At 35.4% G+C, this 15,161-nt stretch overlaps 1 pseudogene; it reads right to left on the bottom strand.

Annotated features, from left to right (window-relative positions):
• Nucleotides 1-5,899: 5,899 nt before the first annotated feature.
• Nucleotides 5,900-15,138, bottom strand: LOC127654416 (prohibitin-2-like; annotated as a pseudogene).
• Nucleotides 15,139-15,161: the final 23 nt, after the last annotated feature.

Genomic DNA, 15,161 nt, shown 5'->3' with positions numbered 1-15,161 from the left:
CAAATCTGGACTTCCATGGACAAATGATTGACAAAGTTTTCCTCCTGTTCTAAAATAGTCATGTTTGCCTTACAATGTTCTAAAGATGAGCCAAAGTTAATGTCAAGCCCTGATCATAACCTTGACCAAACGTTTTGGAGATTTCAATGTTTCCCTATTTAAGTATACAGTATATAGGAGCTATAACTTTTTTAGCACTTGTATCCAATAGAGACAGAAAAAAGTCTCCTGGAAGCACTCCGAACATGGCCCCGAGCTACCATACTTGCCTTGAAGGGACTTTAGTCAAACTCTATTTAAATCAAGCGTCAGTTCAGTCTTCTGTCCGCTTTGTGAAAGAGGAGCATGCCCATGTAGACCACTCTGAATAGGTAACTTCAGATGTTCCATGTCAGTAAGAAAACCTTTCTATGTAGGAAGTAGACTAGGCAGCTCAGTTAGTATTGGAACAGAACCATGGTCAATGGTCACACAGAATCAGCATTTATAACGGAAGCATTTTTTCTATTCTCTCACGCCATCTCTCTACACAGAGGAGGAAGGGAAGGTTAATTCATTTGCTTGGTTCAATATTGTTTGATGGCACTCCCAGCTATCTCTGGATGCACTCTCACATACTCCATGGCTCAATTTACAGACATGCTAACCATTGAAACACTGAAATCTTCAGGGATGAACAAGTCAGGCTGAAAGATGACAGTGACCTGAAGGGGCTGTGACAGACGGAGCAGACCTAAAGAACATCTGGAACAGTATATACAAATAAATCTCAACTGTGTCAGAGAACAGAACTTAGACATGAGCACACACAATAAGGATCGCAGGAGGAACTAAATAAGAGTGAAGGGGGAAGGGTAGGGAGAAAGACAGAAAAGAGAGAGGGGAGGGGACAAAGCTGTTATGGGGCACTTGCTCACATTTATCACCTATAATGAAGATGGGTGACGGGCCTCTGCAGTGCCCAACACCTCCATTAGGGACCCTCACACACCTATAATGAGCCACAAGACACCAAACAAGCATGGGCGGCACCCTTGATCTGCCCTAGAGAAACACGAAGCCATCATATACACACTTCAAACACAGCAGTCATTAAATTCCAGTTGGTTTACAAATGTACAAGCTTCTCATAATTCGATTTGAGGAATTATGCAAATGCAGTAAGAACAATGAAAGCAAAATTCTGTCTGCAAACAAATGTTTTTTTAATGAAATAGCTGTTTTGATTTGTCTTCATTAAGATTCTCTGCAGGACAAGGAGATTAGTTGGCAGCAGAGAGCCATCTTTGGATAAAACATATTTTATAATTAATTTGTCCTTGAAAGTCATGCCCTACTCAAAGACACTGAGCTCATATAATAGATTTCCTAATTGCAAGGGTTTTTCTTAAGAAGAAAATTTGTTTTTTCTCACACAACAGGAATAGTGAAGAAATTATTTTTTTAGTTTCAAAGACTACAGTGTTTAACACTGAAAAGATGACAGATAAAACCTACTACACATCATTAGACAGCAGAAAATGACTTATTATATAAACAGGGCATAAAACATCTCTGGAACAAAGGAACCAGTATCACAAATGAAAATGGGACATTGTAACTCTGCTGCCTGTTGGCTGTAGATATCACACAGAAATAGCTGCTGAGCCAGTAGGTGTGGTGCCATGGCAACTGAGGCTCAGGTTTGATGTCACAGAGAATCACCATAGCAACTGGCCCATATTGCCTGTCACAGCATGAGGTCAATGTTGCCATGGAGACACACCAACTGAGCAATGGGCATGCCTTTTTTGCAGAGCGGGTCTGGAAAGGGAGGGTGCCAGCAAGCCGTGTTAAAAAATTCACTGTTGCAGCCAGCACATTCCCCCAGTAAACATTCAGCTTATCCAGGCAGGTGTTTCACTCTTCTTGCCCAATGGAGTGTATTACAGCCATAAAAGCTCAATAAATAAACAAAATGTTGGTATTTCCAAAATCCATGCATCCTTCCTGACTCTTAAGTAACACAGCCAGACATAATTTACATGCACAGTTATAATCAAGCAACAGCGGGTTTTGTGTAGTCGAGCTACAATCTTCATCTGTCTGTCCAAGTCCACGACACAAAGCATTATAGAATATCAGGACATCAAATAAGTGAATACATTTTGCACATCACCTCTGTCTTTCAGAGCAAGTTATGGTCTGATAAGGTGTATAACTGCAGAACAAAGATAAGCTACCGACTTATCAAAAAATTGTATGATTTCAGTCGGACTAAACCATTTACATGACATTTTGCTTTTAAATCTTACTGAAATCGAATTTTAAAGTGCATATAAACATACTGATTTCAACTTTCCATCAAGCTTTAGTTTAGCTGTTGAGAGTAATCTGATTACAAAGCAATTACATAAATCTATTTACTTTTTAGTAAAGTAGTGTATTTTAATTTATTTTAATTTCATTCTTTTAAAGTACATCACTAGGATTACAGATAAAAAAACTATTATGTAAAATACATTTAAAACTATGTACATCTATGTACTAAATACATTTAAATTATGCTCATATATATGTCTGTTTGTGTTTCTGACAGTTGAATGGTGTGCACCACCCAACGAGTCATTGTATGGAAGAAATATGCTGAGTGTATGACTTGTGTGCAACAATAAACAAGGAGCAAACAGTGGAGAAATGTTTTAGAAAGTAACTTGAAAGTAATGAGTAATGTGACTTTTCCAAAGAAGTAATCTCATTACAATTTTAATGAAGTGATACAGAATTTGTAGTGGATTACTTTTTTGATAGTTCCAACCAACACTGCTAAACATAAATTATTATCTACCCAGAAAACTGATTAAATTCAAAAGTGTTGCATTTATATGCATTGTGTTTTAGGCCTTCAATGACCAGAGCTTTAGGGAGATCTATATGTGTTTCATACACAAGTGTACGCTCACAGATGGCTGACCCACAGCCCACCTTCATGAATAAGCATGTGTTGTAACCCCTTCTCCTTCAATGCAGATTTTCACTATGGAAGGACATTGCATGGATGACTAAGGATGAATGGTTGCTTCAAAACCCGAGGCAACACACGTGCCCAACTCTTAACCCAGATGTACACTATGCCTTTGTGCAAGCAAACAACTACAGGAGCAGACTTGACCCCAAGCTGAAACATTTGTAGTACTATTTACAAGACACTCTCTACAGCAGAGGCAATAGAAGGCAGTTTTGGGTATTGAGTGCCACCTAGTGGGGCTCTTTTAAAAGTCTGATACTATTAAGAGTTTGAATTTTGTGATTTTGATTGAATTTGATTAAAGGGATAGTTCCCCCAAAAATGAAAAATATCTATCATCATTTATGCACCTCCATGTTGCTAAAAAATCTATATGACTTTCTTTCTGACGTGCAACATAAAAGGAAATATTAAGCACAACGACACCCTCAGTCACTATTAATTTCCACTGTATTAAGAAAAAAACAAAATGCAATGAATGTCAATGGTGACTGAGGCTTACATGATCTCCTTTTGTGTTCCACTCAAGAAATAAAGTAATGTGTGTAAACGCTCTTTAACGGCACCTCAGTTTTAAGCAGCAAAAGGTGAAACCATCACCCAGGATTGTAGAAAGGAAAACAGCATTCAGCAGAGCAGAATAATTATGTAAATAACTTTTGTAAGGTATATACACTACCATTCTAATGTTTGGAGTCACTTGCCTGAAATATTTCTCATGATCTTAAAAAAACCTTTTGATCTGAAGGTGTTTGTTTAAATGTTTGAAATTAGTTTTGTAGACAATAACATAATTGTGCCAACATATACATTTATTTAATTACAAAACTAAAATTGTATTTAAGAGCCCAACATCGATGGGAACTCATTCAATATTGTTTAAAAAGCATCCCAGGGTGACACCTCAAGATGTTGGTTGAGAAAATGCCAAGAGTACATTCCTGCAAAATCTAGGCAAAGTGTGACTACTAGATGCTAAAATATAACACAGTTTTGATTTAATTTAGATTTTTTTAGTCACAACATCATATCCTTATTTCCATTTCTATTATTCCATAGTTGTGACGACTTTACTATTATTCTAAAATGTGAAAATAAATAAATACATAAGTGACACTAAACTTTTGACTGGTAGTGTATGTTATCACCAGAGCACACGTACACAAAGGGCTTACTATGATCTAATTATATTGAGACAGCAGTCATATAAGAGCTTTAACACAGCCCGATCATCCACGGATTATGCACAAAGTCAGCACATTTTCAGCTTTCATCTGCTTATCATGTTTACATGTAAAAATCTTACATCGAGGCTGGGTTAGAGGGATAGCAAACTTGAAAATTCTGGCATCAATTAGGCTAATGTTGTTTCAAACACATTTGACTTTCTTCTGTAGAACAAAACATGAGATGTTCAGCAAAAACGCACTTTGCAATTTCATATACTGAAAAAAGACACAATGAAAATGAACAGTTTCAAAGACTTACATATTGCCAATCACCTCCTTTTCAGTTCACTAAAGAAAGTAAAATGAGACATCATGAAAGTGATTGAATGATCACTGTATTTTTTTCTTTTTATGAGCTACTGTATCCCTTTAAACTATGTAAAAAAATAAATAGTTATAGTATATAGTTATTATATACTAACTGTCAGTGAGACAAAAGAACAAGAGAAAGAGACATGGAGATATTTGAAGCCACCATGTTAAAAAAAAAAAAAGAGGAAGATTAAACAAGAATTCATTCTTTAGCTAAACAGTCTGACAGAAGTGTCTGGGTTTTGGCTCATTGGTGCTTTTCAAAGAATGCAAATCTAAAGGAGCCAATAGGAATAGTTTTGGGGGAGGGAAGAGAGAGAGTTCAAAGGGTAAGTAGAGGGCTGGGTCAAGGAGCTGGATTATTAGACTAAAGTAAACAGAACCAGATGGCAGGGTGATACTTTTATACTGCAGTCCAGTTTATATACAATCATATTTCACTAATTAAAAAAACAAAACAAAACAAAAAACTGGACTTTTAAGGCAGTCAAGACCAACAGTTAGGGCTAAACTACTGAGTTTAAAGTAAAGATCAAGGATACAGTGAGGCACTTTTAAAGGTGTAACAGGCAGAAACGTGAAGCTTATAATTTTATAAAAGCACATAAAGTATATTCATTCTTCTGTTAAATCTAATGTATTTCCTGAGCTGTAAAGTTGTTTAAATTGTAATTTTTACAGTAATTTTAGGGTCTGAGGTTTGTTGACATCAAATTGTCGTGGCAAACAAGTTGTAAAATTGTACTTACAAAAAAATCAGAAATAGCTGCAAACTTGCGGCACATTTGTAGCTTGTTATTTTCACATGCAAATGAGCTTGTGATTCACCACAAATGTTTGCCAGTAGTTTGCAGCTCTTTACCGGTAGTGGTGAACCTCTGGCAAACCTTTGGCAACAGTACACAATTTGCCACAAGTTTGTCATGAAATCGTGATTTTTGTAAGGACGGCTATAACTTTACACTGAAAAGGTTAGTAAGTGATTTTTTCACACTAAACTCATGTTTACACGCATATTGTGGTTATGTGGCTATACTTTTGAAAAAAGTGAGTATAACATTCAAACATTGGCCTACATTCTCTTCCATTGTAAGCATAACTGTATCCTCGATTTTTGCTTTTTTTTTTTTTTTAAAGACATAATTTTTGTGGTAATCAATATTATGTCACAAATGATGTTCATTGAGATTAATTTGTATTGTACCCAGAATATTCCTTTAAGATTATTAAATTCAAAGTCTATCCATACACAAATATAATTGGCAAACCTAATAACTAATAATAGGACTAACTATGGCACCCTTGATAAACTAAAACAACAACATGAATTTAAAAATAAAAAGTGCTTTTATTTAGCTGTTATTCTGTCATATACACAATTGCATGTGCAATTATATTTCAAGAAAAATCTGAATAACTCCCATAATTTTTGCAGCCAACCTTGAGCTTTTTTAATGTATTATTCAAAGATACATGTGTCCTATTACACCAATAACAACAATCAACAGTGAAATGTATGAAAATAATCTTGTACATTTGTACATGGTTGCCTTCATTCATTGTGCTGAAAATGATCACAAAACTGCAGTAGAACCAGTCTTGAGAACCAGTCATTTGTGGAGTCAAATTTATCTGAAGCACCAGGACTACACCATCAGATGTTTAATGAGTTTCAGCTGGACTAACAAATCCATTTTTGACAACAAAAAAAAAAAAATCACAAAATAATGTGACCCATACAGCCATCTTTAGGATACACATATAGTTACTGCAATACAACCTGACATTTGCAATGAAAGTGCATTCTGCATGGGTTACTTCTTTCCAAGTGACATTCTCTAATACAAACAGAAGAGTTTGTTACAATAAAAATCAATAACTATTTTACCTCAATACAAGTCTTTAAATAAGTAGAACATAATGTGTTTATAAGAAAGATTAAAAAACAATCCAACATAAAGGAAGACTAGATGTGGATGGCACATTACTAAATTGAAAAAACTGAGCTCTTACTTATTAAATGAGTCATCCTGTAGACTCAGAACCAAACTAGCTGCACTCAAGTACACCTTGTTTTGTGAAGCTGCCACCTGGAAAACAACCTTCGTCAGGTCAGGGCATCAAAACTCATTCTGCTTTTCCAAAAATCCATGCATACATGTTAAGCCATGCATACATGTTAAGCCAAAAAAGCCATCCAAGACCAGCTGAAACTTGGCAGAACTACTAGTGAACATCAAATATTTACACAGTTGAGATACACATCTTTTTTCCAAAGGGTGAGTTTACAAAAGGGAAAGTCATTAAAAAACAATGAATAAAGTGCCACAAAGAATGCGAAGAACTGAAATGGAGCACAGGTGAATAATAATTTCATACCGTTTTGGCAATGTTCTGTGGTGCTCTTATTGTTCTGAGTTTAAGATATCCAGGGTTCTTCGTGATGGCCTCCCCTAACTGTGAATGAGATCAGAGCACAAAACCAAAAACATCTACGACAGAGATACAGGATCATGAGTGCTCATTTGAGATATGTGGGTTCTTGGCGGCACCTAGAGTATAAAATTAAATACTTTTCTCAACAAATACATTTCATATTCATATTTATTGGCACATGATATTTGGATCAGTGAGTGTTTGGCTAATTAATACATATAGGAGAAGCTCCTCATACCATTTTATGATTTCATTTTATAATTTCAGCTTGGATGATCTTCTGCCTTCGTTCTTGTATTGCTTTCTCCACAAAGAACTGGAGATCTTTGCGCCTCCTACTGAGCTGGAAGACCAAGCACACTCTATATTACAGTAACTGTGCAGACATTGCGCTACGAAACACAATAATTGAATTTGACTTACCAACATGTTTGGCTTCCACAGCTGCTGTGTACTCCTTGCTGAAGCTCAGCTCTGTGATAGCCACATCATCTAGGATAATGTTGAAGTCCTTAGCAAGCTCAAAGAGATCCTGCCGGATCAGTAATGAGACCTACACTCAATTAGCGGTGAAGAACGCTTAGGAACAATAATTTTTTAGACTGTACAAAATCTACATATTCCCTTAATTTAAACACACATCCCATCACTAAGGTTTAAAAACAAGAACCTAGAGAACACTTACCTGGGATCATTGTGTAATTAGTTGAGAGGCATTGAACTTGGTTGGTTACCACACTCTTCAGAACTTAGTTTACAATAGATGGCTGCACACGCTCATCATAGTCCTTCCCAAGTTGCTGGTATAAGATTGGAAGGTTGGAGGCCACATGTCGTGACAGCACACACAAAGCGATGTTCACCATCTGCAGGTCTGACAACATCATAACAAGGATCAAAGTGGAGGTCTGACGTTCTCCACAAATAATGAAAGAACAACTCTTGAACTTGGCTTAGCCAGCCGCAATTTAATTTAACAACAAAATTAACAATGTGAGCAAATGATGGCCTTGATCAAACGGTCACAAAAGAACAAAAAATGTTACATGAATAAATGATCAAAATAACAAGCCAAGTATGCACAATAAAAATAAGTCCAGATGTTACCTTTACTTCCTGTTAAAGATGATATTTGGCTCTGATATGATTGGATACTCAAACCATGGCATCCTATAAATGCAAAATAGCTTAATAATTGATTTTGCAGATACACAGCGTATTATACAGTAGGTTAAAACTTTCCATCGGTGTTACAGTGAGATAACACAAGGGGGTTTGGTTACTTACAGTACATTTACCTTTTTTAAGTGTCAATACCTGAATTGGAGACCCTCAGAGAGGACGGTGTCCACCTGCATTCCTCAGATTCTGTTAAAGACGATTGCTCGCTGACCACCCTCCACTAAAGACAAGACCAGACAAGATTGGTGACATTTTTCGTAAATAAAGTGCAAATCTTTTTAATACTGTTATAATGTATGTAGACATAAAGGGGATAATGCTGATCAGGATTTCTTGATCAGCCCTGAATCTGCACTGTGAAAGACAGATTAACTAAAACAATGAAATATAGTGATGAGCAGCAAAGGAGGATTGGAAATGAGCAAAATTTGGCCTAAACTGCCAAGTTTGAAAGAACAGATCCTTTAGACACATTTGAACAGATTTCTTCCTCAATCATATCACTGTCATGGATGGCTATATGTATTAAGTTTTGTGAAGTTTGATATTGTATTAATTTCATGCAAAATTTAAATTTAAAATGGCATATTGTTTTAATGGTCATTTTGGACAAACACATGACCAATAGACTTGTAAGCACTTACACAATCAGAAGAAATCAAGAATTTTCATTCTAGCCTATAAGTTTCCTGAGATACAAGATAAACATATATAAACATATATATATATATATATATATATATATATATATATATATATATATATATATATATATATATATAAATCAGTCATTATAGCAACACCTTGTGGCTGATTGATGAAATATTTGATAAATTGCCTCATTATGGCGTCCTGAACATGTCTATTCAATTTCATGATGATCGTCCATTCACAATTTAAATTATTGGCAACTGAAATTTTATTGGCTGTTTGCTGCCATGTTGTTGATTTTTTCACTTGATATTTGATATGTCAGTACATGTAACAAAGAAGCACAACACCAAATTTCAACTTCCTCAATCAAACGGTTGCAGAGTTAAGAGTTAAGCTTTCTTTTCTTTAAGCACTACCTATCAAAAGAATTCTGTGGAATTTTGTGTACTTTCTCATTATGTCCTGTTGTTAATGCATACCAAGTTTCATGCAAATTGGAATTCACATTCAGGAGATATAGGTTGTTATTTTTAGGCTACAGTCTAGATATAGGCTATTTAGTCAAAATGGGCCACGATTAAAATAAATAAAATAATTATTGCCTTATATCTGCTAAACAAATTGACAAATCAAAAAAAAAATTTGGTCAGGAAGGTCTCTCTCTAGATGACACATGCCAAATGTTGTGCAAATCGGATAAAATTTTTTTCCAGGAAATAAAAAATGGTGAAAATCAGTTATTATGGGCAATACTCGCAAATTTTATCCACTTACAGTATATCTGCTAAATGAGAAATCCGAAAATTACTTTTTGTCACGAGGGTCTTGAGATAACATGCCATATCTGACATGGCAAATTAGACAAACGGCCTAGAATGAGTTCAAAGAGTAGCTTTTTATTTTTTTTCATTCAAAATGGCATAATGTTGATATAGTCAATATGGAAAAACACATGAGCAATAGGTTTGGTATAACTAAATGAATCAGATGACTCAATAATTTTATTTTAAACCTATATGGTTCCCGGCATACAGTCTAAAGGTGGGTGCACGCTGTACAGTTTATAATAGTCCTTTAAGACTGTTGCTTGTCAGACTGTACGATATGAACACATTCATATCACCATGGCACACTGTGCAACGTTATGTCAGACTGCACGATATACATCGTAGGCTACTGTGGTCCCAATCGTCCCAATTAGTGAACGTGACTCAAGTGTTGCGAAATTGAAGCGAAACGCCAAAATTTGCCCACCACGGAGGAGTATTTTTTTTCTCTCTCTCTGAAAGTCAGGACATCAGCATTTCCATTTCATCACGTACAAAGGCAAAAATGTACAAGAAAGATGGATTTGGTCGGAGGCTGAAAATCATCTCAAAGGCTATTATTTGGCCGTATGTGAACATGTCACACCGACCATTGAAAGATTGCCGATTTTGCCCTGCGACGAGAGAAATCCTTTAGGATTCCCAAAATTACAGTGTGTACCCGCCTTAAGGTAAAACATATATTCAGTCATTATAGCACCACCTTGTGGCCAATTTTCAACAAATTTATAAACTGCCTTCTTATGAACTCCTGAACACGTGTATTACATTTCATGACGATCAGCCATTAACTACTGAAAATATTGGCAGCTGAAATTTTATTGGCTAATTGACACCATGTTTGTTGATTTCTTTACTTAATTTTTTAGGATATTTCGGCACTTGTACCGAAGTACCAAATCCAATTTCAACTTCCCTGATCAAACGGTTGCGGAATTAAAATATCTTTTTTTGTTTTAGTGCCACTAGGGATGTCACGATGTGAATTTTTTATGGTATGATTATTGTCTGATACAAAATCACGATTTTTACGATTATCTGCATATTTACAATAAAACCCTCCGGAAACATCACAACTTTATTGCAGCATTCCTTAGGACATGCAGTTAACATATATATTCCTACTTCTAAGTTGAAAACAAGTAGGTAAAGTACTTGTATTTAAGTATCTGCCCTCTGACACCAAAACGTACTGTACATTTAACGTACTGACTAGTCGTCCCACGTTTATTATATTAATTTAATTACTTATATATATATATATATATATATATACACAAATCCTGTAATTTTTTTGATAGCCAAAATGCTCCCAAATAGCTGATTTAATTTGCTTCTTCGGCGGATACAACTCCGGAAGATCGCGCTGTTCGGCCATGTTTTCATTTTGAGAGTTTCACGTGTAGACCAGCCAGGCAGAGGGCAGGACACATGCGTGGCACAAGTATTTAGACCCACACCGAAAGACTCATTTTCAGCACATCTTTTGAAAATAGACAGCATGGTTGTTTTTTTCCGGTTTTTACCCATAGCTTTCAAATTCTTACAGGTTAATAACCGTGACCATTTTAAAATCGGGTAATCGCGACATCCCTAAGTGCCACCTATTGGTGGAATTCTGTTCAATTGTGTGTGTACCCTCATAATGTCCTGTTGTTAATGCATACAATGTTTCATGCAAATTGGACTTTGTGTTCAGGAGATATAGGCAATTTATTCAAAATAGTCCACACTGAAAACATTTATTGCCTAAAACTGCCAAAAGAACTGACAAATCAAAAACCTGAAAACATCTTTTTGGTCAAGAAGGTCTCTAGATGATATAGTTGAAGTCAGAAGTTTACATACATCGTAGCCAAATATATTTAAACTCACTTTTCACAATTTCTGACATTTAATTGTAGAAAACATTCCCTGTCTTAGGTCAGTTAGGATCACAACTTTATTTTAAGAATGTAAAATGTCAGAATAATAGTAGAAAGAATTGCTTATTTCAGCTTTTATTTCTTTAATCACATTCCCAGTGGGTCAGAAGTTTACATAGTATTAGCATTACCTTTAAATTGTTTAACTTGTGTCAAACGGTTTGGGTAGCCTTCCAAAAGCTTTTCACAAGAAGCTGGAATTTTGGCCCTTTCATCCAGCCAGAACTGGTGTAACTGAATCAGGTTTGTAGGCCTCCTTGCTCGCACATGCTTTTACAGTTCTGCCCACAAATTTTCGGATTGAGGTCAGGGCTTTGTGATGGCCACTCCAATACCTTGACTTTGTTGTCCTTAAGCCATTTTGCCACAACTTTGGAGGTATGCTTGGGGTCACTGTCTATTTGAAAGACCATTTGCAACCAAGCTTTAACTTCCTGGCTGATGTACTTGCTGAGATTTTGCTTCAATATATCCACATAATTTTCCTTCCTCATGATGCCATCTATTTTGTGAAGTGCATCAGTCACTCCTGCAGCAAAGCACCCCCACAACATGATGCTGCCACCCCCATGCTTCAAGGTTGGGATGGTGTTCTTAGGTTTGCAAGCCACACCCTTTTTCCTCCAGACATAACGATGGCCATGATTATAGCCAAACATTTTTGTTTTATTAGACCAGAGTTCATTTTTCAAAATAGTAAGTTCTTTGTCCCAATGTGCACTTGCAAACTGTAGTTTGGCTTTTTTATGGCAGTTTTGAAGCAGTGGCATCTTCCTTGCTGAGCAGAACTTTTAGGTTATGTCGATATAGGACTTGTTTTACTGTGGATATGGATACTTGTCCACCTGTTTCTTCCAGAAACTTCACAAGGTCCTTTGCTGTTGTTCTGAGATTGATTTGCATTTTTCGCACCAAACTACGTTCATCTCTAGGAGACAGAATGCGTCTCCTTCTTGAGCGGTATGATAGTTGTGTGGTCCCATGGTGTTTATACTTGCGTACTGTTGTTTGTACAGATGAACGTGGTCTATAGTTTGAAGGTAGGCCTTAAAATACATCCACAGGTACACTTCCAATTCAGTACACCTCCTATCAGTATGGAGCCATAAATATGAAAAAACTATTTGAATTAGAATTGTGTACATTTTAATTATAGACTTTTGAATTATAAGAGTGATTTTGCCAAATTTAATATTACGTTGTATTATAAATAGGTTTGAATTTGAATTTTTTAAACTCCAATCCCGGACATTTCATATTTAACCAAATTTAATTGTTTTTTTTTTTTTATGGCACAATTTTATAAATATGTATTTTCAAACAGCACATTGTTTGTTCGGAATTCTTACATGTATTAAAAAATACAGCTTCACGTATGAAGATAAAATTATGAAACAGTAAAAAGGCTTATACATTTATATATTGTTATTATTAACAATAATCAACATTACCCAAAATCGAACCTTTTTATGCTGCTTGTTTAAACTTATTTTGCAGCTTTGATGATTTATGACAAGAACACCTGAAATGTTCCATTTAAAATGATTCTGACAGTCAAACTAAAACTAAATGGCATAATGACTAAACATCAATAGGGATGTGCACTCTCCGTGTGAGAATGACAGTCATCCAGCTGTGTTTGTAACGTTTGTTGGAGTTCGGTGTGCAAATTAGCCATTAAATGCCTAACAATAAGCCTACAATTTTCATAAAATTAATCGTATAATGTAATCACGCCTGCTAAATCACACACTTCTGAATGATCATTCCTGATGTTCATGTCTTGAGCTCAACACGCACTTACAAACACCAACAAGTGTTTGAAATAACATCAGACTTGGATCTGATGTGGATTCCGATCACAGAATGAAGCAGAATTACATTCATTATTGAGTTATATGTGATGCTTACTCTTATGCATACTAATGACTTTCATACTAAATATACTTTATACTAAAACAAATACCAGAGACTGCTTAGACAAATGTCTTATGTGCTGATAATGTGCTAACGTGGTAACCATAAAAATATCAATCATAAAAGTTTAAGAACTACTTCATGGTAAGTATGGCGACCTTTTGAATCACGCTATTGCCAGAGAATTATTGCACCTCGACCTGTAATTGGCCAAAATGCTCAGTTCGACTTTTCCGAGACCCTCTACTCTTCCCTGTGGTACACGGAAGCTTGATCTCTGACCCACTTTTTGTACATTCTGAATTTATGCGGTTTGAATTTTAGAATATTGAATCTGGTGTTTGGAATTTCTTCTTCATCTTGAAAACTTGAAGCTGTATTTTTTAAAACGAGATATTTACAGTGTAAGAATTCAGAACAAATGATGTGCTGTTTGAAAATACATATTTATAAAATTGTGCCATAAAAAAAAAAACCAATTCAATTTGGTTAAATATGAAATGTCCAGGATTGGAGTTTAAAAAATTCAAATTCAAACAGGTTTAAAATACAACGTAATATAAAATTTAGCAAAATCACACTTATATTTCAAATTCAAACGTCTATATTTCAAATTGACACAATTCTAATTCAAATTGTTTTGTCATATTTCTGGCTCCATATATTAGCAGCTAATTGGCTAATTGTCTAAAGGCTTGACATAAATTTCTGGAATTTTCCAAGCTGCTTAAAGGCACAGTTAACTTAGAGTATGTAAACTTCTGACCCACTGGAATTGTAATATAGTCTATTAAAAGTGAAACAATCTATCTGTAAACAATTGTTGGAAAAATTACTTTTGTCATGCACAAAGTTGATGTCCTAAACGACTTGCCAAAATTATAGTTTTAATATTAAATCTGTGGAGTAGTTGAAAAATTTGTTTTAATGACATTAACCTAAGTGTATGTAAACTTCTGATTTCCACTGCACATGCCAAATGTTGTGCTAATCTGAATAACCGCCTAGGAGGTTTTCCCGAAAATTCAAAATGACGAAAATGAAATCAATGATATACATTTTGTTTGGCTTGGAGAAAGGATTCAGAGGAAAGAATAATTTTGATTCAAGCTTACGGTTCCCGAATTACGAGTGAAAATTTAAATGTGCTTATAATAGTGGCAACTAGAATAGCGTGTAGTTTCGCTTGCCTGAGTAGTGGGTGGGATTTGGGACCATCCCACCAAGTTTGAGATCTCTGGGCCTTATATTTTCTGACAAAAAAAGTCAGAAAAGTTTTAAAGATTAAAGACTTTTAACTCTCAACTTGTAGTTTCATGATTACTGTAATACTTTGGCATATAATTCACTTAAATGCACTTATATTATTCTTAAGAATAAAAAAGATTATTTGTAGCTGGCCTAAGGACCTAGTAGGAGCAAATATTATTTTAATTATAAGCGAACAATGAGACTATAAGGTAGGAACAAAGGTTCCTGTCACATCTTGAACTAGTTAACTGAACAGATAATGTTTATATGACAATGTAAAGTGATGCTTCTAAGTTTTATGTACCTGTGTATGTGGCTTCTTTAACTCCATAAGCGAGAGCAGCAACTCCAATTAATTACTTCAGTCCGAGTCCAGCATCCCTTGAGCCAGAGGTCATGCATCCGGCGAGATCTCTCAGAT

This window comes from Xyrauchen texanus, chromosome 13, assembly GCF_025860055.1.
Source record: "Xyrauchen texanus isolate HMW12.3.18 chromosome 13, RBS_HiC_50CHRs, whole genome shotgun sequence".
Classification (NCBI taxonomy): Eukaryota; Metazoa; Chordata; class Actinopteri; order Cypriniformes; family Catostomidae; genus Xyrauchen; species Xyrauchen texanus.
The sequence above is the reverse complement of the archived record's forward strand: the minus strand, read 5'-3'. Positions and strand labels throughout refer to the sequence as shown.